Source organism: Emys orbicularis, chromosome 2 (assembly GCF_028017835.1).
Source record: "Emys orbicularis isolate rEmyOrb1 chromosome 2, rEmyOrb1.hap1, whole genome shotgun sequence".
In the NCBI taxonomy this organism is placed as follows: Eukaryota; Metazoa; Chordata; order Testudines; family Emydidae; genus Emys; species Emys orbicularis.
Window position 1 is genome coordinate 62,282,925 of NC_088684.1, and position 26,318 is coordinate 62,309,242.

Below are 26,318 nucleotides of genomic sequence, written 5' to 3' on the forward strand. Positions count from 1 at the left end.
TTTGCTGTGGTTGGCAGGCAGGTCAATGAAGTCTTGCGACTGCAGCTTGGGAAACACTTACTACAATGTGAATGGTACAGCCTGGACCAATGGAGTAATGGTGGAGCTAGTCTGTTAAATTAAAAGAACTATTCTGTTAAATTTGCAGCTGTCACTGGCAGAGAGAAAAGGGATGAGGTAAAGGAGTTTTACTCTAATTTTATTCCCTCGTTCTTCTGAGCAGGTCATTGCCCCAGGTGTCCCAATGTTAGACCCACTACAGGCTGTAATGCGCTTTAACATGAAAGGAGATAACTTATATTTATGTATCACTGTTGTTATTCAATAGCATATAACATCATATATTTTATATGTATATTTACATTGTTTAAAAGAAAACTTGTACAACTTTTTTTGTTTTTCAAACAAACCAGAGTAAAAACATCTTGGGATCTAGTTTTAGGCCAAAAAAAAAAGTCAATTTGACAAGAAGTTTGATGCTGTTGGACTGTGACTTACAGGAAGAGAGAAGAAGTGACAACAGGAGCAGAATCTCATATATAGGCACAGTATTAAAAAAAAAAACCCACACGGTAGCAAGTTAATTACCAGATGCATCTGAAGTCTGCCTTGGTGATCATGTCCATGGTATGGCCTAGATCAGAAAAATCTGCTTGTCCTGCTACACTTGTTTCTGAAATGTATTAGCACTGTCACATCCCTGGTTGTGTTGTTTTCATTATTCCTGACAGAAAGTTTGGGGAGAGCGGCAGAAGAGAGAGGGGACAGTATAGTAATTTGACAGTCCTAATTATGAATGTTTAAGAGCCATTTAAATGTGCTCTCTTTTATCACCTAATTTCCTATCAATGACAGCACTTGTCTCATTTTTCAAATCAAAGCTTCCTCAAGCAAAATGCTTAGAGATTAAATAGCTTGTGCGTCCTATTAATCACAGAGGGTGGGAAAAGATCCATCAAACTATCTGAAATACTTGAAAGTGCTCAGTTCTTGTGGTGTCTACTCCTCCCATGTCTCACCAAGGCTATTTTCCTCCTATGAATGATCTTTGCAATTCTTATCCAGAGATGGTTTCAGACTTATCTTTCTTCAACAATGTGCCAATGACGTCTGAATATTTCCACAAAAGACTAGTCTGATGGGGGTTATAAATATTAAAAAAAGCAGTTGTGCTTCATTCGGTAAGAATTATTTTGCTTAACAATTGGTCAAGATGCAGCAAAGCAGCATTGCAGTTCAGCCAAAAATGGGTAGGGACTCCGACTGTGACACTGGCAGGCCAGATGCCAGCTCTTGCCCAGGCTGCAGGCATTAGCTAAGAACTGATGAACTCATAGCTGGAGACCAGACCAGGTCACCTGTTAGGGTAGTTTTGCTCAAAAAATAGGTATTAGTCTTATAAGAATGTATTTAGTCTTTAGACTATGAAATGCTTATAAGTTGCTGCATGCATTAGTCTCACTTCCAATGTCTGTATTCCATGCTATAAGAAAATATGTAAGTTTTGCTTTATAACTTTGAAAAAGTTTGCTTTGAACGTGTGAGCCCAGACACGGGAATCATCCATCGCCACCCAACCAGAAGAGCTATCAAAATCACAAGGGCCATCAAGGAACATCACAACACAATAGATTAGTCAATGGCCCTATTGCACCTTGGAAATGCTATGTGGAAGGAAGCTTGTTTTGTGGACTTGGAAGCTGAAGGAAGGAAATAAAACAAAGTCATAGGAAATTTTTCCATCTCTCTTTGTAGTTTGAACTTTGACAGGGCCAGAGACTCTGAACCGAGGCAGAGATCCCTAGGGGCTACCCCTAGATCTACCCTGAAGGAAACTTTGAATTGACAGATCATTACAACTCTGTCACTTAGGATTTAGATAATTTATTGTGTGTATAAGTTTGCTTGCTTTAACTTGTAAATAACTTATTTCTTCTTCCTAGTTAATAAACCTTTAGATAGTTTATTACAGGATTGGCTACAGGCATTGTCTTTGGCATAAGATTTAGGGTACCAATTGATCTGGGGTAAGTGACTGGTCTCTAGGGACTGGAAGTAACCTGAATATTGTGTGATTTTTGGTGTAAGTGACCATTTATCACCAAGTGATTTGTCTGTGTGGTAAGATAGACTGGAGAGTCTAAGGGGACTGTCTGTGACTCCATGGTAAGACTGTTATAGGGATCCAGGAGTTTATATTTGTTACTGGTTTGGTGAAATCTAATTATAGAACACATGCCACCAGTTTCAGGTGTCTGCCCTGTTTTTGACAGTCTGCCCTGAGGTAGGCACGCAATTGTGAGATACACAAGACAGCATGACACCAATATTCACATCCAGTGCATTGCAGAAAAATGGCTTACAGCAGGCATATTGTACTAAATTCATCCTTAGTCTAACTCTAATGAAGATACCACAGATGAATTTGGCCCATTATCACAAACAAGCTGTTCATTCTCATTGGTAATTAAATGTTTAATGGATTTGTTTTAAAAAGGTTGCTTGATTTGGAACATAAATATTAATGCCAAGTGTTTATAATATGTACATTGCTGCTGCATTCTATGCTTAGGGACAGTTCGGGCCTATATTACGCATGGCCCTAAAATGGGTTTAAATTAACTCTACCAAACCAGTGGTATAGTGCTCCCATGTTTTGAATAGCAGTGCCCTCTCTGACAGAGAGCCCTCTATTGACTCTCCAATAGTAACATTAACAATAGGCAGTAAGACAGGAGTGCTGGAACAATTTGTATAGTGGGGGCGTTGAGAGCCATTGAACTAAACTGTAAACCCTGTATATAATGGAAACCACTTCAAGCCAGGGGGTGCAGCAGCACCCCTAGTTCCAGCACCGATGGACAGAGTGCTGGAGAAGAGGTGATGTGCCTAAATATGCATATCATGTCCATTGATTGCCAACCCCTCTCTAGCAATGGCTCTCCAGGGGGCCTGTCATGGAAGGCTGCAGATGCATATGGCTAAAAACATTGGGTAAAGTGTTCAAATGGAAGTTCCTAAAGTTAAACACCTATATCCACGTTTAGGCAGCTAGATCAATGTGGCCTAATGTTCAGCAGTGCTGAGTACCCACAACTCCCAGTGAAGTTCCTGGGAACTGTAAGCACTCACCACCTCTGGAAATCAGGCTGCCTGTATTTAAGCACCTAACTATGGAGTTAATTATTTAACTTTGAAAATGTGGGCCTTTATTTTAATTAAAAATATTAGCCTATGTCCGATATTTAGACTTCAGCTTCATGGATCTAAAGTTGGAAGAATTATAATCCAGCCACTCATTGGCTAGACAGATTCAAGAAAAGGTGAGACTGCAAAAATTCTAAATGGAGTGACTTTTAACTGCTTCTAAGGGTATGTCTACACTACGGGATTAATCCGAATTTATATAATTCGAATTTGGGAAACAGATTGTATAAATTCGATTGTATGCGGCCACACTAAGCACATTAATTCGGTGGTGTGCGTCCATGTACTGGGGCTAGCGTCGATTTCTGGAGCGTTGCAATGTGGGTAGCTATCCCATAGCTATCCCATAGTTCCCGCAGTCTCCCCTGCCCATTGGAATTCTGGGTTGAGATCCCAGTGCCTGATGGGACAAAAAACATTGTCACAGGTGGTTCTGGGTACAGCCTCACCCCTCCCTCCCTCCCTGCATGAAAGCAACGGACGGCAGACAACCATTTCGCGCCTTTTTTCCTGGGTGAACACTGCAGACTCCATACCACGGCAAGCATGGAGCCCGCTCAGCTCCAGACAGCAGTCATGAACATTGTAAACACCTCGCGCGTTCTCGTGGAGTTTATGCTGAGCCGGGACCAGAAAAATGAGGGGAGGAGGCGGCGGCGGCGCGAGCACAGCGACAAGCGTGATGAGGACATGGACATGGACATGGACACGGACACAGAATTCTCTCAAACTGCGGGCCCCGGTGCTTTGGAGATCATGTTGTTAATGGGGCAGGTTCTATCCATGGAACGCCAATTCTGGGCAAGGGAAACAAGCACAGACTGGTGGGACCGCATAGTGTTGCAGGTGTGGGATGATTCCCAGTGGCTGCAGAACTTTCGCATGCGTAAGGGCACTTTCATGGAACTTTGTGACTTGCTGTCCCCTGCCCTGAAACGCCAGAATACCAAGATGAGAGCAGCCCTCACAGTTGAGAAGCGAGTGGCGATAGCCCTGTGGAAGCTTGCAACGCCAGACAGCTACCGGTCAGTCGGGAATCAATTTGGAGTGGGCAAATCTACTGTGGGGGCTGCTGTGATGCAAGTAGCCAAAGCAATCATTGAGGTGCTGCTACGAAAGATAGTGACTCTGGGAAATGTGCAGGTCATAATGGATGGCTTTGCTGCAATGGGATTCCCTAACTGTGGTGGGGCGATAGATGGAACCCATATCCCTATCTTGGCACCGGAGCACCAGGGTAGCCAGTACATAAACTGCAAGAGGTACTTTTCAATGGTGCTGCAAGCACTTGTGGATCACAAGGGACGTTTCACCAACATCAACGCGGGCTGGTCGGGAAGGGTTCATGATGCTCACGTCTTCAGGAACACTATTCTGTTTAAAGGGCTGCAGCAAGGGACTTACTTCCCGGACCAGAAAATAACCGTTGGGGATGTTGAAATGCCAATAGTTATTCTTGGGGACCCAGCCTACCCCTTAATGCCATGGCTCATGAAGCCATACACAGGCAGCCTGGACAGGAGTCAGGAGCTGTTTAACTACAGGCTGAGCAAGTGCAGAATGGTGGTAGAATGTGCATTTGGCCGTTTAAAAGGTCGCTGGCGATCGCTACTGACTCGCTCTGACCTCAGCCAAAGAAATCTCCCCATTGTTATTTCTGCTTGCTGTGTGCTCCACAATCTCTGTGAAAGTAAGGGGGAGACCTTTATGGCAGGGTGGGAGGCTGAGGCAAATCGCCTGGCTGCTGATTACGCGCAGCCAGACACCAGGGTGATTAGAAGAGCACACCAGGAAGCAGTGTGCATCAGAGAAGCTTTGAAAACCAGTTTCATGACTGGCCAAGCTACAGTGTGAAATTTCTGTTTGTTTCTCCTTCATGAAAACCCGCCCCCTTTATTGACTCATTCTCTGTAAGGAACCCACCCTCCCCCTTCCCCCAGCTTGCTTTCAAACCAAATAAAGTCACTATCGTTTAAAAATCATTTATTCTTTATTCATAGATTATAAAAAGAGGGAGGGAACCCGGGTGGGGTTTGGGAGGAGGGAAGGAAAAGGCCATTAAAAATGGTTAAAAAAATGACAGCCTTTTGCTTGGGCTGTCCACTGGGGTGGAATGGGAAGGTGTACAGAGCCTCCCCCCCCCGCGTTCTTACACGTCTGGGTGAGGAGGCTATGGAACATGGTGAGGGGGGAGGGGGGTTATACAGGGGCTGTAGCGGCACTCTGTTATCCTGCTGCTGTTCCTGAAGCTCCACCAGACGCCAGAGCATGTCTGTTTGCTCACGCAGCAGCCCCAGCGTTGCATCCTGCCTCCTCTGATCTTCCTGCCGCCACCTCTCATCTCGAGCGTCTCTCCTCTCCTCACGTTGGTCCCTCCTGTCCTCACGTTGGTCCCTCATGTCCTCACGTTGGTCCCTCCTGTCCTCACGTTCACTGGCTTCTTTCCTATACTTTGAAACTGTGTCCTTCCACTCATTCAGATGAGCTCTGTCACTGCGGGTGGATTCCATGATTTCTGCGAACATGTCGTCTCGCGTCTTCTTCTTCCGACGCCTTATCTGTGATAGCCTTCGGGATGGAGGAGGGAGGCTTGAAGAATTTGCAGCTGCTGGAGGGAGGGAAAAAAGGAGAGAATTTTTTAAAAAGATACATTTTGCAGAACAATGCTTATACTCTTTCACGGTGACCAACACTATTCACATTACATAGCACATGTGATTTCTGTGCAAGGTCGCATTTTGCCTCTTAATATTGAGTGCCTGTAGCTTTGCTGCTAGAGATCACAGACGCAGGTCCGGGCAACAGAATTCGGCTTGCATGCAGCCATGGTAAGCCATTGTCTTTCGGCTTCTGCGCCCTCCTTTCCCACATACCAAGCAAAGCCCGTTGAGTGCTGCGGTTTTCCTGTTAACCTTCAGCAGCAGAAAACAAACTAACCCCCCCCCCATCCAATTCTCTGGATGATCGCTTTATCCCTCCCCCCTCCGCGTGGCTGGTATCAGGGAAGATCCCTGCAGGAACCAAACTAACACCCCCCACCCCGCCATGAATTCTCTGGGATGATCGCTTTACCCCTCCCCCCACCGCGTGGCTGGTATCAGGGAAGATCCCTGCTAGCCAAACACGAAAAGCTCTGGGCCAATCACACCCCCCCCCCCCCCCGCGCTCGCCTAACTGCAGGGAAGGATTTCTTTTCAGCCACAGGCAAACAGCCCAGTAGGAACAGCCACCTCTGTCCCCTTTATTAAATTCCCGTATTTCAACCAGGTTACCATGAGCGATATCACTCTCCTGAGGATTACACAGCAAGATAAAGAACGGATGTTGCTTGAATGCCAGCAAACACCGGGACCATACGCTGCCAGGCTTTGTCATGCAATGATACCAGATTACCTGCTGCAAGCATGGCGCGGTCAAGTGTCCTACCATGGAGGACGGAATAAGGCTGCACTGCCCAGAAACCTTGTGGCAAGGCTTTTGGAGTACCTCCAGGAGAGCTGCATGGAGATGTCCCTGGAGGATTTCCGCTCCATCCCCAGACACGTTAACAGACTTTTCCAGTAGCTGTACTGGCTGCGAATGCATCCCAAGTCCTCAGGGCAAAGTAATCATTAAAAAACCTTGCTTTTAAAACAAGTTTTATATTTTAAAAGGTAAACTCACCTGAGGTCCCTTCCATGGGGTCGTGGTCTTGGATACTGGCTTGGGAGGGTTGGGAGGGTACTTCAGTCAGGCTGAGAAAAAGATCCTGGCTGTTGGGGAGAACGGAGTGCTGGGTGCTCTCCGCAAGCTCGTCCTCCTCCTCCTCTTCCCCCTCCGCAGAATCCTCAGGTGTAGCTGATGAGATTATCCCCGCCTCGGAATCCACGGTCAGAGGAGGGGTAGTGGTGGCGGCCCCCCCTAGAATTGCATGCAGCTTGGCGTAGAAGCGGCATGTCCGCGGCTCTGACCCGGAGCGACCGTTTGCCTCCTTTGTTTTTTGATAGGCTTGTCTGAGCTCCTTGACTTTCACGCGGCACTGATCTGAGTCCCTATTGTGGCCTCTCTCCATCATGCCCTTGGAGATTTTTTCAAAAGTTTTGGCATTTCGTCTCTTTGAACGAAGTTCTGCTAGCACTGAATCCTCTCCCCATATAGCAATCAGATCCAGTACCTCCCGTACGGTCCATGCTGGTGCTCTTTTTCGATTATCGGCCTGCATGGTTACCTGTGCTGATGAGCTATCTGTGGTCACCTGTGCTCTCCACGCTGGGCAAACAGGAAATGAAATTCAAATGTTCGCGGGGCTTTTCCTGTCTACCTGGCCAGTGCATCCGAGGTCAGATTGCTGTCCAGAGCGGTCACAATGGTGCACTGTGGGATAGCTCCCGGAGGCCAATACCATCGAATTGCGGCCACACTACCCCTAATTCGAACTGACAAAATCGATTTTGGCGCTACTCCGCTCGTCGGGGTGGAGTACAGAAATTGATTTTAAGCGCCCTTTATTTCGAACTAAATGGCTCCGTTGTGTGGACGGGTGCAGGGTTAATTCGAATTAACGCTGCTAAATCCGAATTAAAGTCGTAGTGTAGACCAGGCCTAAGTCTTAAATCACTGAATGAATTTTCAGGGAAGTTAGAGGTAAGTTCACTCTTTACCCTATGAATACCTGTGATGAGTTTGGTGTAATACGCTGAAAAGTAAATCACTGTATGAAAAATGAAAATGTAAGTGAAAAATTTCAGCACAACCTTAGCTATTAAAATTATAACTGACAGTTCTATAATTATATGCCATAGCAGGCGTGGCCAAACTGTGGCTCATGAGCTACATGCGTCTCTTTTACAGTTAAAGTGTGGCTTGGAGCCCCCCGCATTCTCCACCTACCAGAGTGCGCTGGAGGAGCCTGGGGCTTCTGCAGCAGGGTCGTAGGACTAGGGGCTTTAGCCCTGCAGGGAGGTGTCGGGGCAGAAGCCCCATGCCCCAGCAGACACCACCCCGTGGGGCAGCTTGTGCATGTCTTGCAGCTCTCGAACCCCTAAAGATTATTGTGTGAGGCTCAGAGGGTCAGTAAATTTGGCCACTCCTATTCTATAGGATTGTCCATGACCCCCCCCCCCAAAAAAAAAACAAAAAACAAAAAAAACCTTAAAGCAAAGCTATAGTTTTCAATTCCATAGGAATTTTCCATAAGGAAAGAGACTAGCTGACTAAGAAAGGCAAGATGGAAGAACCACCTGCCTGCTGAAACAACGCTCAGTTCTGAATGTTGTTTGGGGAGAGACGGGTCTTTGTAGGAGACACACAGGTCAAGCCCAACACTAAGGAAAGGCATCAACACTAACTTTACTCAATTAATTTTACTTTGAAATAGAGACCCAGCACATTTGACTATTAAGGAGACAACTACGAGTCTGATTAAATTTTTCAATCAAAATTGTTACCTTTTGTTAATTGAAATGATTATCACCCCAAGCACATTAACTGTGCTGTTCAGTCCAGTGTACATGAGCTCACCAAATCATGTCCTTTATACAAAAGGTTAAAGTGGGTCAAAAATAAATTGAGTCAGTGACCTTTTCCAGTATTTTCCCCCTAGGCATATCATAATGTGATGTGCTCCTAAGTAATGTATTTTCTCTTTACAATGGTTCTATGTACTGTCATGATTTTCAGCTTTTTCAGAACACTAATTAATTCAACTGAGCACTGCTGATCACTATCATGAGAGCCTTGAAGCACTTAAGGTGCATTGGTGAAAGATAACCATATTTCAAGTGTCAAAAAGCAGCTACCGTTTCACCACACCAATTGAATGAAATCATGTCATGCCAAGAGCTTGTATAACATTAATCACCTTTACAGACTCCTGAGCCTGAAGCCTGGCTGTGTATGGATAAGGAGGTAGGGAGAAACATTTCATTAGCCTTTTTTATAAAGTGACATATAAAAAGGCAATGAGTTATATGGTTATTACTTTTTATTAACTGGAGTTCAGTTCTCTTTGGCTATAAGAACAGGGACTGCTTGCACCTGTAACTATGGCTTGAATTCATTTACACTTAGAGTCTTTTGTACTGGTCTATCAAACTTTACATGAGTGCCCCTTTATTCTGCTCTGGTAATGTAAATGAGAACCAGGTCCTATGTTGGGTGTACATTTAAGATTAAATCTTCTCTAGACAGCTCTTCCATAGTCTTAGCTGTAAAGACAAAAGGCCCTGATTCTCTGCTGCTTTACACCTTGCGTGGATATTTATCTCTGTGCAAAGTGCATGTAAAAAAAATTCCCCAAATCAGAATGGTAGTATTTCCCACCCACTTCTTGCACAGGTGTAAATGACTACACAAGGTCAAGGCAGTAGAGAATTAGGATCAAAGGGCTGGAGTCTATTCTGACTTAAAATAGTGTAAATCAGGAATAGCATCATTGACAATGTCCGCCTACTGGAGTGAGATCAAAATCAAGCCCTTTGTTTTCTATGATCCTTTTAAATTCTGATAGTGCCATGTGACCTTCAAGAGATGAGAAGAAATTAGCACAATCTGAAAATAGTATTTCATTGTATGGCATAGATGAAGCCAATATGTGTCAGATATTCCGAATGCCATCCTGCATTCTATGCCTACCCAGAATGGGATTTTTGAGTGGAAACCAATACAGAACCTGGCCCTCTGCCTAGCAATGATAGCTGCCTTTCTTTGCCCATTGTAATATTATGAAAATCTGGGCCACATTTAAAAATTAGGGTATCTAACATACATTGTGAGCCATCATTTATATTTCCTTTTACGTCTGCAACTCCAGTCCATGCCCAAACATCACGATCCCTCCGCATTTAATGGTGCCTCAAAACCCTTTCTTGGGCCAAATGTCACCCTCCAAAATGCACCCTCAGCAACCTTTGAATTCAGTAAATGTTGAGATGGTTTTTTCAATTGGCAGCACTTGGCCCTGGGAGTGGAAAATTATTTTAGAGCGGTCTTATTTTTACTGACGGAAGCCTCTATGAATACAGTACAATAGGTATGTAAAATGTATGGAATCTGAATTCTGTTTTATGGAGATTTGCTATTGGTTTAGGGTGCAAAAAACACTGTCAGAACTCAGTCTAGTTTAAAATCACATCCAGACCATTCAGTTTGTATATGGTGCATTGCTACATCATTGGTGAATTTTTCCAGCAATTACTTGTCTGAAGATGCTCTTAAAATAACTGAATGGGATATTGTATCTTATCCATGAGAACGAAACAGCTGTATCAGGAGATGTGTAGGAGGGGTCAACAAAGCTGATGGATGAATTTTAATATACAACTTTTTAATACTTTGTAAGACTATTACAATGTCTCCGAAAAGATCATCTCCAAGTTTAATTTTTGTAATGGACTTACATTATGGCCAGGAGAACAAAACTAGAGTGAGAAGTTTACCTAGAGTCATCCATCAAAAGCTATTTGTGTGAATCTTCATACAATTCCTTCCTCTTTATATATGGAACAGCACCTTCTCTGCACAAAATACAGTTTCTACAAGTCACACAGGAGTGAGAAGTGAGAGGAAAACAATGGGGATCTTGGGTTTAAACCATTAAATAAGAATATTCATTGAAATATCTAGGGCATGTGAAAATAGTTTAAATGGTACACAGACCTTTAAAATATAAAATTTCAAATTTTATGTTTTAAACCAGCAGTTCTCAAACTGGGGTCCACAAGTCATGTCCGGCTCTAGGGGGTCTGAGAGTCACATCTGGGGCCCCCAGCTCTGCTGATCAACTCCTCCCCCTCCCTCCCAGTGCCTCCTGCATGCCGTGGAACAGCTGTTCATCAGTGGCGTGCAGGAGGCGCTGGGAGGGAGGGGGAGAAGTGGGGACAGGGTGTGCTCGGGGGAGGGAGCAGAAAGAGGTGGGGAAGAGGAGGGGCAGGGCTGGAGTGGAGGCAGGAAGAGATGGGACGGGGGTGAGTCCTTGGTGGAAGGGGTGGAGTGGGGACAGGGCCTGGGCCTGAATGGGGGTTAAGCACACCCAGGGAAAATTAGAAGCTGGTTTGGGGGTCTGTGAAAATTTTAAAATCAAAATGCGGGTCGTCAGGTTGCTAAAGTTTGAGAGCTGCTGTTTTAAACAGTTTCCATCTTGATGAGCTTTAAGGTAAAAAAAATTTCTGTCAAGGTGTAGATTGCAGAAGATAAGTTGTCTGACCTATAACCTTCCAAAATAGGAAGGTTACTCTAATTGCCTGTTTATAAGAAGAACATTTGTCTGTTTTTACATTAGCAGAGGAGGAAGTGGAGACGAAATGTATCATGTCTGAAATTTTTACTTTGCTGACGAGTGAATGTTTGAGTGACTGGCTTTGTTAGGCTGGGATTTTTCCCATTAGTTATTTTATTGCGGTTTTACACTGAATTTTCTATAAACTGTTAACATAGGGCCAGATTTTTAAAAGTATTTAGGCACCTAAATATGTGCCTAGGGGGATTTTCAAAAATGTCTAGGTGCCTTTGAAAATCCCTCTAGGTATCTAAATATTTAGGCTCCTAAATACCTTTAAAATCTGGCCCATAATGTCTTAAAGACATTTGAGCAGATAAGACTATGCCAACTTCCTCAAAACTGGTACTGAGTCTGGGTTTTTTATATTTTTTGGCAGGGGGAAGATGTGGTGTCAAAGACCAAATCTTTGTGATATAGAAAACACTTTAAATTGCTGGTTTGAGTAGGACTTTTCCAAGCTGGTGCTCATTAATAATGACCTAGTCCAAATGTGACTGGACTGAAGTTGCCTGGCCCCAAGATAGGTCTTGCACCTTATTTGTCCGAAGACCTTGGAAGGGGCTGCTGCATGGCAGAGCTAGAGAAAGTATCCAGGGGAAGGCTGAGAAACCTCAGCTCTTGGGTCAAACAAGCCTTCTGAGGGAAGACGGGGAGAGAAGGAACATCAACAACAAACAGGCCACTTCAGCCTGTCTGGTCTCTCTCTCTGTACCTGAAAGTCTGCTAGCAAGAAGCGCTTACTGAGCCAGCAGAAAATCCCCACCTAGGTCCTTGTTTGTAGTTCTAGCACCTACTCTCTGAGGCCTTGGCTACACTTGCGAGTTACAGCGCTGTAAAGCCTCCCCCAGTGCTGTAACTCACTCCCCGTCCACACTGGCAGGGCACTTGCAGCGCTGTATCTCCCTGGGTACCCCGAGAAGCATAAGAGATACAGCAGAGTGGCTACGACTCTCCCCTGTGAGTGTGTACCAGGAATCAACCTGCAGCGCTGTACTGATCACCTTGTCAAGTGGCCAATCCTCTCCATTGTTGTGACCGGCTGCAGGAATGCGGAAGTGCCGGTTTCAAAGCTCGTACCACAGAGAAAAAGCAAACAGTTTGCTGTTTGCTTTGAGTGAGTGAATGAATGAATGAATGAATGAGCAGGGGGCTGGGAGTTCGGAACTTGCAAAATAGAGTACTGACACGCTCCAAAAAGCACTCTCTCTCCCCCCCCCCCCGGTTTTGAAAAGCACGTTGCAGCCACATGAATGCTGGGATAGCTGCCCATAATGCACCGCTCCCGACACAGCTGCAAATGTTGCAAGTGTGGCCACGCCACTGCGCTGGCAGCTGGCAGTGTGGACAGACTGCAGTGCTTTCCCTACTCAGCTGTACGAAGACAGGTTTACCTCACACCGCTGTACAGCTGCAAGTGTAGCGAAGGCCTGAGAGTCCAGAAGACAGAGAGCTGAAATTTTTGCAACCCCCATCCAATCATTTTAGGTATCTTATTTTTCCTTATTCTGTTTTTTCATCTTTTGTCTGTATTAGCTCAGAGCCCTGGAGATATCCCAGCCTTTTCATTTTAGGGTGCGAAAGTGAAAGCGTATTTGTATGCATGTGAGAGCACTTTTAAAACTGACAGAGAAAAAAGAGCTCCCCAGGTTTAAACCGTTCTAAACATTGTCTCCTGAAAAATTTATTTGAAGTGTGTTCTGTCTAACCGAGAGATTTGAGATTGTCACCTGTAATTTCTGGGTAAATAAAATGTGTCAAACTTTTATTAAGACTTTTGATAAAGTCTGTACTATAAGATCTCTGCTGGGAGGAGAGGAAAAGGTTAGCCATCACATAAGAACTGAAATCTTAGAAGGAAGCCTTATAATTGGCCCTGAGGTTGTGGTTAGACACTAGATAATAATGTGGTTTCAGTATTACACTGCTTAACCAGATTAGAGATATGATTGACTTTGCTAAAATAAAGATAGTTGGTTATAAATCCCAACTGAAGTGATGCCTTAGAATTTATATAAGGATTGATTTTTTGGTATTAATTTGATGATTTAACTCCAATCCAGTATTGAGATTAACTTGTTTTATTTGTTAAATAAAACTCAAAGAAAGATCAAATTGGTAAAGTGCTTTATTCTTAGTTTATTAAGAATAGATTAGTTTTGGTGATAAACTAAAATAAAATCAAGAAAATGTAAGAGTTTAATTTATAAAATAAAAACCTGAAAGTGACTCATTTTGTCCATTAAGAAAATTTGGTCCAGAATCTTTGAGGACCTGTGATGAATACCAGCTGGTCTAGAAGCCTCACCAGCTACCCCTAATAAGTCTATGGCTCTAACAGAGATTTTGAAGGCAAGAGTAGATAGATTATTGCAACCATAGGTCAGCTTCATCTTTCATACTAGCACAGAACACAGCCTTACGTACCAGCTTACTCTGATATTGAATTAACCAGGGGCGGCTCCAGGCACCAGCGCACAGTCGCTGTGAGGGCAGCAGTCAGGCTGCCTTCGGCGGCATGCCTGCGGGAGGTCCGCCGGTCCCGCAGTTTCAGCGGCAATTCGGCGGCGGGCATGTGTTATCAGTGGACCTCCCGCAAGCATGCCGCCAAAGGCTGCCTGACTGCCGTGCTTGGGGCGGCAAAATACATAGAGCCACCCCTGGAATTAACAGATTAAGGGCAAAATAGGAGCAACGTGGTATCAACATATGGATGAATTTTAGTGAGTTTGATATTTTGTATTCCTGTGGGGTGAAAGAGAAAAGACAACCTTGTGGTTCTATTTATTGGGCCATATTCTCCTTCATGTTTATGGCTTCTGCACAAGTCCACCAGCACAGGAAGCCAGCTTCAGAAGTGTAATGACGTTCTTATTTCAAGGTTCACAGCAGACACTCTGAGAAATTAGATAAAGAACAATCTTGCTGGAAGGTTGAATCATAACATATTTCTTTAGAGTTCAGGATGAACACACACACAAGAACCAGAAAGAGAAAGAAAGCAGGCTGCTCCCTAAAAGCCACCTTGCTTTTAGCTGACTGATTGCAGAGCCGCCTGGCCTGCAAGCAGGACCAGGAATCCATCCCCCCATTCCTAAAGAGACAGCTTGCAATTCCAACACATTCCTCAATATACCACACTTACCTATCATAGAGCTGGTGTAGCTACCTCCTCTGCCTCCCTCCCCCAAGGTTTGAAAAGTGCTTTGAGATCTCCAAAGGAAAGGCAGAATTAAAGTATTAGTATCCATCTCAGCCCAGCTCAAGGTGTTGGTAAATATTAAAGGCTCTGGTGACTTTGCCACAGTTTGATTCTGTTCATTACTTCCTTTTTATAGTTGCTATTTCCTATTTGGTAGTTTAGATTTAAAAGAATTTCAACACTTATACCAGTGTGCAGAAGACATTGTTAATCACTGCTGAGTTCTCTGTAACTAGTTTGTTATACAGTGTTATACTTGTTTGCTGTTCTTGTTATCTCTTTTAAAATCAATAGTTCCCACATATATAAAGCAAAAGGACCAGATCTATCTCACATTCACTCAGTAATCAGAGATCTACCTCCAATACACTTCAAATTTAAATTACTTTGTCTAGAGTGGGTGGATGCAGAGGTATAACATTACTAATGGGTCAGAGCTCCAACCTAAACTTTCTCAGTCTTTCTTTTAGCATCTCTACTTTCAGCTATATTTGTGCACTTAATGCAGGAATTTTCTAGCTGTGTCACAATCTCAGGGTGAACTGACAATTGGGACAATGCATTGTCCCACTCCTCTTTTCGATTCCTTCTCAACTCTGCCACTCCCTAACACCTGAAGCAACCTGCCTATTCCACAAAACTCATTCTTTTCTGTTGGATTTCTACTGAATCTCCACAACAATTCTGTGTATTTGCACTCTGGGGTTTAACCATTAAAACTGAACATAACAAATAATATCTATGTATGTTTGCATACGTCTCTTAATGTTTAGGGACAAGTTACACAATCAGTGAAATTGTGTAGACTTTGCTACAGTATAAGGCACAGGGTTACTGCTCTCTTTAAGAGGTAATGGGGTCTAGCCCCACTAGTGACTCATTCAGCTCTCCTCCCAGTTGGAGAAATGAGTATAGCTACATGACAGGAAGGTCATGTGGCTAAATCAGTCCAAGGTTGAAGATAAAAGAAGCCTCCTGAAAAGAAGGGGAGAGGGCAGATAGCTTGTAGAAGAGACTGCCAACAGCACATCGCCAGGAGGGCTGTTGGACTCCTGAACCAAGGAGAAGGGGGACAGGAAGGGCCAAAGAATTTGTATTCTGAAAAGAATTACTACGAGCTCACAACAGAGGATCTTACTTTAAGTATAATGTCCTATGAGCAACTTAATGCTAGAATCAAGAGGGAGCTGAAGGTGGGGTAAATGTAGGGCCACGCTCTGCCACGGGAGGGCTTGCTCAGGGATGTCACCCTGCTACCCTGTATATGCAGATATACTCAAGGAGCTGGCTACTAGTGTGCACAGGCTTCAAACATTAACCCCTTACTTGCAGTATCGTCACAATTTCTCAAATTAGACACAAAATGAGCCTTATTCTGATATCACCCCAGTGTAAAGGAGGAGCAACTCCTAAAGTCAGTGAGCCAGATTCTTGGCTGGTGTGAATCAGGCTAACTCCATTGACTTCAGTTGAGTGAAATAGATTTACACCAGCTGAGAATCTGTTTGCAATGGAGATAGATCTCACACCAGTTTAGAGTGAGCTGAGATCATGTCCACTGACATGAACATAGTTAGAGATCTATATTGAACTCCGTGCTTGGAGAGAGCACCATAGGTGTGGATAGCTTTTACAATTGTAAAATAAGACAATCTCTCTAACCCAAGGATCTTACCATCTAATATATATGATTAACACAGTGAATAAAGACAGCATTCATGTGGTGATGGGAGGGGATTAATGGGATGGCAAAATAAAGGGATAAGAAGAAAATATATGTATTTATGATGTTTCATATGCTGGAGCTTTGGTATAATTTGAGTTGCCATCTAACACTAGCTTCTCGGAGTTTTTCACTTTAATTGTACAGCTTGACCATAGGTTGGAGTGGAAATGGTAAGCGCCTGAGTGGAAGTTAGTAGCAGAGTGGTAGCCACAATAGGTTAGTTTTGAGCAGGGATATGTAGGAGGAGAGTGAGGTCACAAGGCACACTGGGAGTGAGGCAATTCTATAATTATTTGTCTTATTATTGCACCTATAAGCCCCACTCTTGGACCAGGTCTCCACTGCGCTAGGTGCTGTACAAACACTGAACCAAGAGACAGTCCCAGCCCGAGCAAGCTTACACTCTAAGGGTCTGTGTACACTGGAGCTGGAAGGTGTAATTTCCAGCTTGGATAGACATAAGCACCGCTAGCTCTGATTGAGATAGTGCGCTAAAAATAAAAGTGTAGCCATGGCAGCACAAGCAGTGGGAGGGGTTAGCCACCAAAAAACTATGTTTTTGAGGGGATGTACTGGTGGCAGCTGGCCTATTCCACATCTCATGCTGCTGTTCTCATGGCTACAGTTCTATTTTTAGCATGCCAGCATGGGTATGTCTACTCAAGCTGGAATTGATACCTCCAGCTTCAGTGTAGACATCCTGATAATAGGCAGACGCATAGTGTGAAAGAGGGATCCTAGAGTGGAAGGAGGAGACCAAGGTAAGATGACGATGAGTGGTGATAGCAAAATGAAAACAACGAGGAGTCCGGTGGCAACTAAAAGACTAACAGATTTATTTCGTGGGTAAAAAACCCACTTCTTCAGATGCATGGAGTGAAAATTACAGATGCAGGCATTATTATATTGACACAAGAAGAGAAGGGAGTTACCTTACCAGTGTTGACAGGGCCAATTCAATCAGGGTGAATGTAGTCCATTCCCAATAATTGATGAGATGTCAATGCCAGGAGAGGGAAAGTTGCTTTTGTAGTTAGCCAGCCACTCCCAGTCCCTATTCAAGCCCAAATTAATGGTGTTAAACTTGCAAATGAATTTTAGTTCTGCAGTTTCTCTTTGAAGTCTGTTTTTGAAGTTTTTTGTTCAAGTATGGCTACTTTTAAATCTGTTATAGAATGTCCAGGAAGATTCCTGATGTCCAATTTGTGTCCATTTATTCTTTTACGTAGAGACTGTCTGGTTTGGCCAATGTACATGGCAGAGGAGCATTGCTGGTACATGATGGCATATATCACATTAGTAGATGTGCAGGTGAATGAGTCCCTGATGGTGTGGCTGATGTGGTTGGGTCCTCTGATGGTGTTGCTAGAGCAGATATGGGAACAGAGTAGTCAACAAGGATTGTTACAGGGATTGGTTCCTGGGTTAGTGTTTCTGTGGTGTGGTGTGTAGTGTGGTGTAGTTGCTGGTGAGTATCTGCTTCAGGTTGGGGGGCTGTCTGTAAGCAAGGACTGGCCTGCCTCCCAAGGTCTGTGAGAGTGAGGGATCATTTTCCAGGATAGGTTGTAGATCGTTGTTGATGTGCTGGAGAGGTTTTAGCTGGGGGCTGTATGTGATGGCCAGTGATGTACTGTGATTTTGCTTGTTGGGCCTGTTCTGTAGTAGGTGACTTCTGGGTACCCGTCTCACTCTGTCAATCTGTTTCCTCACTTCCCCAGGTGGGTATTGTAGTTTTAAGAATGCTTGATAAAGATCTTGTAGGTGTTTGTTTCTGTCTGAGGGATTGGTTGTATCTTAGGGCTCCCTAATTATTATTACTCCCAATTATTGGGAGTGGACTACATCCACCCTGATTGAATTGGCCCTGTCAACACTGGTAAGGTAACGCCCTTCTCTTCATTTGTCAGTATAATAATGCCTGCATCTGTAACTTTCACTCCATGCATCTGAAGAAGTGGGTTTTTTACCCACGAAAGCTTATGTACAAATAAATCTGTTAGTCTTTAAGGTGCCACTGACTCCTCGTTGTTTTTGTGGATACAGACTAACATGGCTACCCCCGATACTTAGCAAAATGAAAGGTGTTCTGCGTGTGCATGGCTGGGAGTGGGGGTGTAGTATGGGAGGGGAAGAGCATAGAGATGAAGGTAGGAGCAGGCTTGGAATAGTTTTAAACATGGAATTTGATTGGGTAGTATAATACACGTTATAGTATATATAATATACAGTTAAAGTAAATGCTGGCATGGTGGGTGCATGTCTGCCTATACACAAACACCTACCTAGCTTCAACAATGTGCCATGTTTCAAACATTTTAGTGGCATGTAACTCCAGGTCAGATGGTGAATCTCTCGTGGCCTGCCCTCTCTAGTTGCAGTGAGCAAACATGAGAATTAGAGAGCAGAGGGAGCATGCAGAGAAATACTGAATTAGCCTTCACATGGAGAGGAAATAATATGGAATCAATGAGGCCACTTTTGATATTTGTCCCCCTGCTCATGTTGAGTCTTGATCTAAAAATAGAAATTCCATTAATTTGATAAATATGCAGCATATGTTTAATACAATCAAATTAAATGTATAAGTCTTGAACATGGACTATTGAAACAATGTGAATTCATAAAACTCCAGGTAGTCTCCCTCTGGGGGTATAATGTCATACTGTCACTCATTAGTAATTTTTTCCTGTCACTTCTGACTTGACTAATTTAAAGAAGCTTGCAGCCATTGCTTTTCCTCTACTCGTTAACAAACTTATTATACATCAATGCATAAGGCAAGACTGGATATTCTCAAGCTTGAAGCCAGAAAAGTGATTTCTGATTCACCTAGATTGAATCCTGCCCTCGTTTTTCACATGGTATTTTGAGGAGTCTTGCTAGGTCCATGGGTGCAGGCAGGCACACACCAGGCAGTAGATTTTAAAATGCATGTTTAGATTTAAGATACAAATGCATTTACAATTTAAAACAAAATATTTAAAACAGTTCCTTCATGTGGCTGCCAAATTCCAAGTGCAGAATTTCAGGCCACATTTTTAGCAGGTGTCATCTGATGTAGGTCTATTAAAGTCAAGAGTAATTACAGTTTTACACCTGTTGAGGATGTGGCTGTCCCTGTTTCATGTGCAACTACTTATATCACAAGCACCCAAAACAGTGCAAGTGATGTTCTACTGGGTCCTGAGGTCATCACTGGTTTTAAAGTGCAAACATATTTGTAAGTTAAGTGCACAGATGCATTCTGCTACTGATTTGGGATCTCAGGCAGTATGTTTAAAACTTTGGGATGAAATTCTGGCTCCAGTCAAGTGAATGGCAAAACTCTCGTTAGTTTGATCCCTATTTGCAGTTGTCTTCCCTCCACACCCTGGTTACGTGCTATAGTCCCAGTCTCCACCCTGTCCTGTGCGCCTCATCCCAGTTCCAGTCTCCTTGACCAGTCTGTCTCAGAATCTCCCTCTCTAGCTCTCAGTCCCACTCCCCCTCCCTCCCTACCACCTTATCTCAGTCTACTCCCTCTGATCCCATTTCCCCTTGATCTAGAGCTTGTCCTCTCTGCATTTTTTTCAGTCAGGCTAATTCCTTCTCCTCCTCTGCCTACGCACCAGCAGGCACAACACTGAGAATACAGGAGAGAATCTCATAGCTCTCAGTTCCTGTGTCTGGTGCCCCAGTAGCTTCTGGCAGCTGAAAGCAGCAATTGCAAGGAGAGTCCTGCTCAACCCCTGCTGCCTGGGCTGGGGCATGCTCAGTGCAGACAATCTTCAGAGAATTTAGCTGCCAAATGCTAACAAATATCTGAGCATGTGCAAAGAGAAGACTGATCTTTGGCCAACTCTGGGTATCTTTTTCAGGGGAACAGCAAAAAGACATCCCTGATACCAGCCTGCCCCCAACCCCCGCCACCAAATTTCAAGAACCTGCTCCAGATCTTAGGGACTCAATGAAAGCTGCAAGTTTTTTTTTAAAAAAAACATGGGAAAAAACTGTTATTCTTCCTTAATCTCATTCTCGGAAACAATCAAACCATTCTAGCTGAAACATTTCAAAAATTTCAGCCTAAGGCAGATAGCCAGCATCGAAAAATCCAGCCCCAATGGTTAAAGTTTGGCAAAGTTATATTCAAGCAAAAACAGAGTCTTAAGTGGGAAATGCTGGGCAACCTTAACTATAGTTGTGCCTATAATACTGGGGAATTGTGGAATAGGTCTGAAATCCATGGCTAGGGCCAAACTAAAATAAACACATTGCCGCATTGTAGCAAGACAAAGAAAAATTACCAGATAGGCACCCTAGACCATATTTTAAAAGGAATTTCAATCCCGCCTCTAAATCTGTGGGTGCAATTTTACTTTAACAAATTTCAACTTACAGAATTTCTTACCCACATTTGAGGATATAATTTTTCCCATTCAAATGCCACATGTGAAAATTGTACATAAAAATAGTGCATGCAATTTTTGGAGTCAATTTGAAAGTTTGTCCTCCCTGAGGAACAAAAAAAAAAAAAGCCAAATCAAAATACTCCTCTGCTCACAAGGTCCTTCTTCCACTCAGTAGTTAGAGGAAAGGCCAAGCAGGGCTCATTTCAATTATTTTTGTATGTTTCTCCTGCATTCTGACTGAACCGTCTCAATGAAATAATTAAATACCAAAAATAATGAAAAACGATGATGCTGGTAGAAACGATTGAAATAATCTACGTTAATACATTTCAGTTAGGACTAGAGAAGTCCCCAAGGTTACTTGAAGCTGTAGGCTGCTTGTATGAATTACAAAGATATGCATGAGTGGTGGACCATCTGCACATATGTCACTGTGGTTATGGGGCCCACTTGCTTTATCAGTAGGTAACTGAGTAAATGCCACCACCTAGCAACAGACAGCCCTCTTCTCTGAAACCATTTCCTCCCCCTCACCCCCCAGCAGTGGAATTAGCATGGCACAAAGTGAGAGAAGCTCCCACATTGAAACTCACGAGCTCACACATGAACAAAATGAGATGCTGAAAGATTGTCTGTCACCTGTGTATCCATAGGGACGACACATTTGAGGAAACTGCTACCTTTTAAAACAAGGTATCACAAAAGCCATGAATTATTTATCAGTTCAATTAATCAGCATGGACCAAGGATGGTGAGGCTGTACAATAATTACTTATTGATTTGCCTTTTCTCCTTCAAACAGCTTCACAATTTTGGTACAAGATAGCAAAAATGGAATGGGGTCCTGTTTGCTTTCAGTTTTGGTTACAGCAGAGCTGGCGTTACTGATAATGAGGCTTCAGCTTTGGACATGTGCAAATATTGGTGCTGGCACTACAGATGGAAAGACTATTTGCTATAGCACAGAGACTGTAACCCCCTGTTATTTTCAACAGGCATGTTAGGCAACAATCAATAGCTCCTCCTTTGCTTATGCAATTTGAAAGTCTCTGGGGCCTACTTATGACGTTCACTTGTTTTTTGCACTTGCTATTAAGTCATATTCAAAATGCCCCCGAACTTTCAAATGATGGCTGCATAATTGTCCTGCATATTAACAATAAAAAACCCACCCAGCTGCAGTAAGTGACAACCTGTCTTGCCTCTTGCAAGGAAGAGGACACAGCTAACGGCTGATTTATAGATTGTTAAAAAGCTACGATTGCTGCAAATTTCCAGTCATAATAATTGTCAATTAATTTGAAAGTAAATATCAGGTGTTTATTATGATTTGTACCAACGGCTGTGTCATGATGAGTTTCCTGGAAGTAAAGAGGAGGCAGCTTAAGAGGGATTTACACTACAGGTTTGTGATTTAGATGTTCTGTTACCAAATTGTCATTTCAAACTACTGATCTTTGCAGTGCTTAAAAATACAGCCACAGTGCTTCTTGCATTAACATCCTAATTTTAAGATTTAAAGTGAATTTCAGATTTGATCACACACCAAATGATTAACTATTTCAAAACAGATAAGAAACTTTAATACCATTAGTAGAAAAAATCCTCAAACTGCTGGAGATGCTTTAAAAAATTGTACTGCTCTTCAGAGCCTCACAGGGTCGAATGTGACTATTACTGTCAAACAGCAAGTTAGAATACAACGTATATACTGTCTTTAGTCATTACAGGCTCTGGTCAGGAAAATGTCAGGCCAACACAAGCTGACAGATTTCCATGCACATAAGGATATGTACACACTTCTATCATAAGAATAGCTTGAGGCAGACAAAAGCCAATATGACAAGCACTGACATTTAAACTTTGAATAGACATTACAGATTTTTAAACAGAGGAGCAAAGATTTTCTCTAGCTGGTGACTACCATACACTCTACTGTGTATCCTCAGGTTACTAAAACTCCTAGCTTCACTGTAACAGGGAGCGATGGATCATTTGCTTCCTTGTGTCCTTCAGACAAGTGATCTGATCAGATTCAGCACCAAGCCATTTGTTTTACACTGGTACAGCTCCAGTGGTTTAAAATGTGTTATTCCTCTTATTTATTCTGGTGTAATTAGAAATCACTCTGTGGAAGGCAATGGAGTTGTACAGGTATAAAACCACTAAGTGATAGGAGAATCAGGGCCATGGATTACACACACAGGTTGCTTGTGAAGAAACCTGGAGCCCATGTTAATGTCGCTCCCACGACCCTACCTCCCTTGAAGGCTCTGGGCACTAGGGTGAGTCACAACTTTGCCAGGGGAAGGGGTCACACTGGTCCAGGAGAGTGCAATGATATCTTGAAACCTCCTTTGTATCCTGTCAGCTGGGATGAGTGGAGATCTGGCATAGCCAAGGATTTGGCCGATGGATTTAGCCAGACATTGGGTTGGAATATTCAGCTAGTCATTACTGGAAAATTCATATGCATAAATTCAGGCAGCTTCATAGTTGTATAGGCAGAGCTGGTCATGCTGCCTGTGATTAAGGTTGCATAACACTTCTCATTATAAGACTGTTTTCAGTTGCTTATAACTTTGCTAGACTTTTACCATTCGGGCTGAAATTTGCCATGCTGGGAGAAGACAGACTGGATAAGAAATCAGGGAGGATGGTGTCTCGTGGGGCAAGGAACCTGGGGAAAGGAACCTTTGGAGGAGATAGGACTAGGAGTGGCAGGGGAAAGACAGAATTAATGAGAAGGATGAGGGTGGGGAAAAGAGACTAGGTAGCAAGGAAACTGGGATTGGGTCAAGGAGCCAGCAAGGAAGGAAGGGTAGGGGAAACTGGGATGAGAAGCCAAAAGAAGGAAGATACAGGACTGGCTCAGGGACAGGCTGGTAGGGACAGAGCAGAAGGAGTCAAACTTGGGGGAAGCAGGGGCATAAGGGCCTTTGACCGTTAGTACTTACTCCCCTCCAAAATCTGTAATAGAACCCAAGATTCCTGAGTCTCACCATTCCTCTGCTGACAACAAATCTCTGTGCTCTGGCAGAGTGTCTCATATCCCTCTACACCTAGTACACATAGAGGCTGACAACCTACTACAATCTGCTACACCATTAGATCAAGTGGTAGCGTCCTGTTCTGCATGGATCTATAGGCTGCAACCCTGCTGACACCCCATGTGGATGTCAATATGACAACAGGACAGAATTTTCAGGTTGCTTTTTTTAAAAAGCTAGGAAATTACACAAAAATATTAAAAGAACATTATGAAGGTTACAAATGCATTCAAGTTAGGAAATGCCAGAACTAAGTTTGCCTTAATTCTGTTCCCCGCCCCACTCCTGTGCATATGCATTTATGATACAATCTTTAATTACAAGATAACATACTATTTTCCCCCAAAGGCAACCTTAATTCCAGCACTTCCTAATTTGAGTGCTTGACTTTGCAAGCATAATGGTCTTTTAACATAGTTTGTGTGATTAATATATATATTCTTGCTCTCTCTCCTTCTCAAATAAAAACAGGAATCAGAATTGAGGAACACTGTGCCACAGAGGGTCAGAATTAGACACATCAAGGGCTTATTAAAAGCCAGTTATGTGATGATCATTTGGTTCAGTCAGTGAGTCTCAAATATTTTCCAGCACTCCATTTGGGATGCATCTTCAGGAAGCAATTATCAGCAGTGAATTAGGGAAAGTTTGACAGTTAAGGGTACTTACGTTTAAGTGTTATTTTGAAAATATTTTTGGTTAAGTGCTAACACTCATTTTAAAGTGTCATTTAACAGCTCCGATGGCATTTCATGCAGGAGGTGAGCATACAGCAACAAAGGTGCTACTCCTTCTGCATGACACATTCTTTTTATACAGTGGAATGGGGATTGTGATAAGGGTTCTTTGTCAGTACCCTGGGTGGCATGAGTCATAAAATAATGTGTTATCCCCTGGGTGGTATTCCCAGCTGGATTGTACGTTTAATTATTGCCAGTGTACTCACAGGTATTTGTCTACCTCATATCAAAATAATTACATTTTTCTCTTTTCTATAAAGAAAGACACTGTTTAGCAGCACTAACTTTGACTGGTGTTAGATTCCTGTAAACTAGCCTGGGCCCTGTCTACCTACCTAGGTGCTTCTATGGCCCTCACCACCAGAGTGGCTGAGTGCTTTGCAGACAATTCATTAGGAGCATAGCTACAGAAGCAGCCATAGAATACAGACAGGAAAAGTATGTTCCTCTCATAAGTTAGGGCTTGATCCTGATCCAGTGAAGTTAGTAATTTCAGCGTGGGCAGGATTGGGTCTTCAGAGAACTTAGCAATTGTATATTGCTCCCCAGGAAGGCCAGATTTTGCCTGCTGTATAGCAGGGGATACAAGTGTGTAATGGAGTACTCTACTCACCACTAGGATGGCACCTCCTCCTCACCATTCTGGGGATTAGCTTCACAAGGTCAAAACCCCTTCTCACAGTTGCACATAGGGTTGCCAACAGTCTAATCACACAAACCCAAACACCCTTGCCCTGCCCCTTCCCTGAGGCCCCACCCCTTCCCTGCGGCCCTGCCCCACTCACTCCATCCCCCCTCCCTCTGTCACTCGCTCTCCCCCAACCACTTTCACCGGGCTGGGGCAGGGGGTTGGGGTGTGGGCTCTGGGCTGAACCTGGGGCTTGGGGTGAGAAAGGGTGTGTGGGGTACAAGCTCTGGGAGGGAGTTTAGGTGCTGGAGGGGGCTCAGAGTTGGGGCAGGTGATTGGGGTACGGGAGGGGGTGAGGGCTCTGGGAGGGAGTTTGGGTGCAGAAGGGGGCTCAGAGCTGGGGTAGGGGTGCACGAGGGGGTGATGGATGCAGGCTACGGCCAGGAGGCACTTACCTCAGGCAGCTCCTGGTCAGCGGCACAGCAGGGATAAGGCAGACTCCCTGCCTGCCCTGGCCCTACGCTGCTCCCAGAAGCAGCTGGTACATCCGTGGCTCCATGGGGCTTTGTGCACTGCTCATGCATGCAAGCACTGGCCCTGCAGCTCCCATTGGCCACAGTTCCCAGGGAGCTGTGGAGTCAGTGCTCGGGGCAGTGTGCAGAGCCTCCCTGCCTTCCCAGGCCGCAGGGGGGTACCAGCCAGGGCCGGTGCAACCCATTAGGCGACCTAGGCGGTCGCCTAGGGCGCTAGCATTTGGGGGGCGGCATTTTGGGTCCTTCAGCAGTGGCCGGATCATCGTTGGCATTTAGGCGGAGGGAGCTGGGGTAGGGAGGCGCGGGGAGGGCCGCCTGCAGCAAGTAAGGGGAGTGGGGCGGCACGCAGGGGAACCGCTCCCTGCCCCAGCTCACCTCTGCTTCGCCTCTTCCTCTGAGCACGCCACCCCGCTCTGCTTCTCTCCCTCCCAGGCTTGCGGTGCCAAACAGCTGATTGGTGCCGCAAGCCTGGGAGGCGGGAGAAGTGGAGTAGCGACGCTGTGCTCGGAGAGGAGGCGGAGCAGAGGTGAGCTGGGGTGGGGAGCTGCCACACGGCTCCCCAGGCCGGGGGGAGCTGCCGTGGGCCTCAG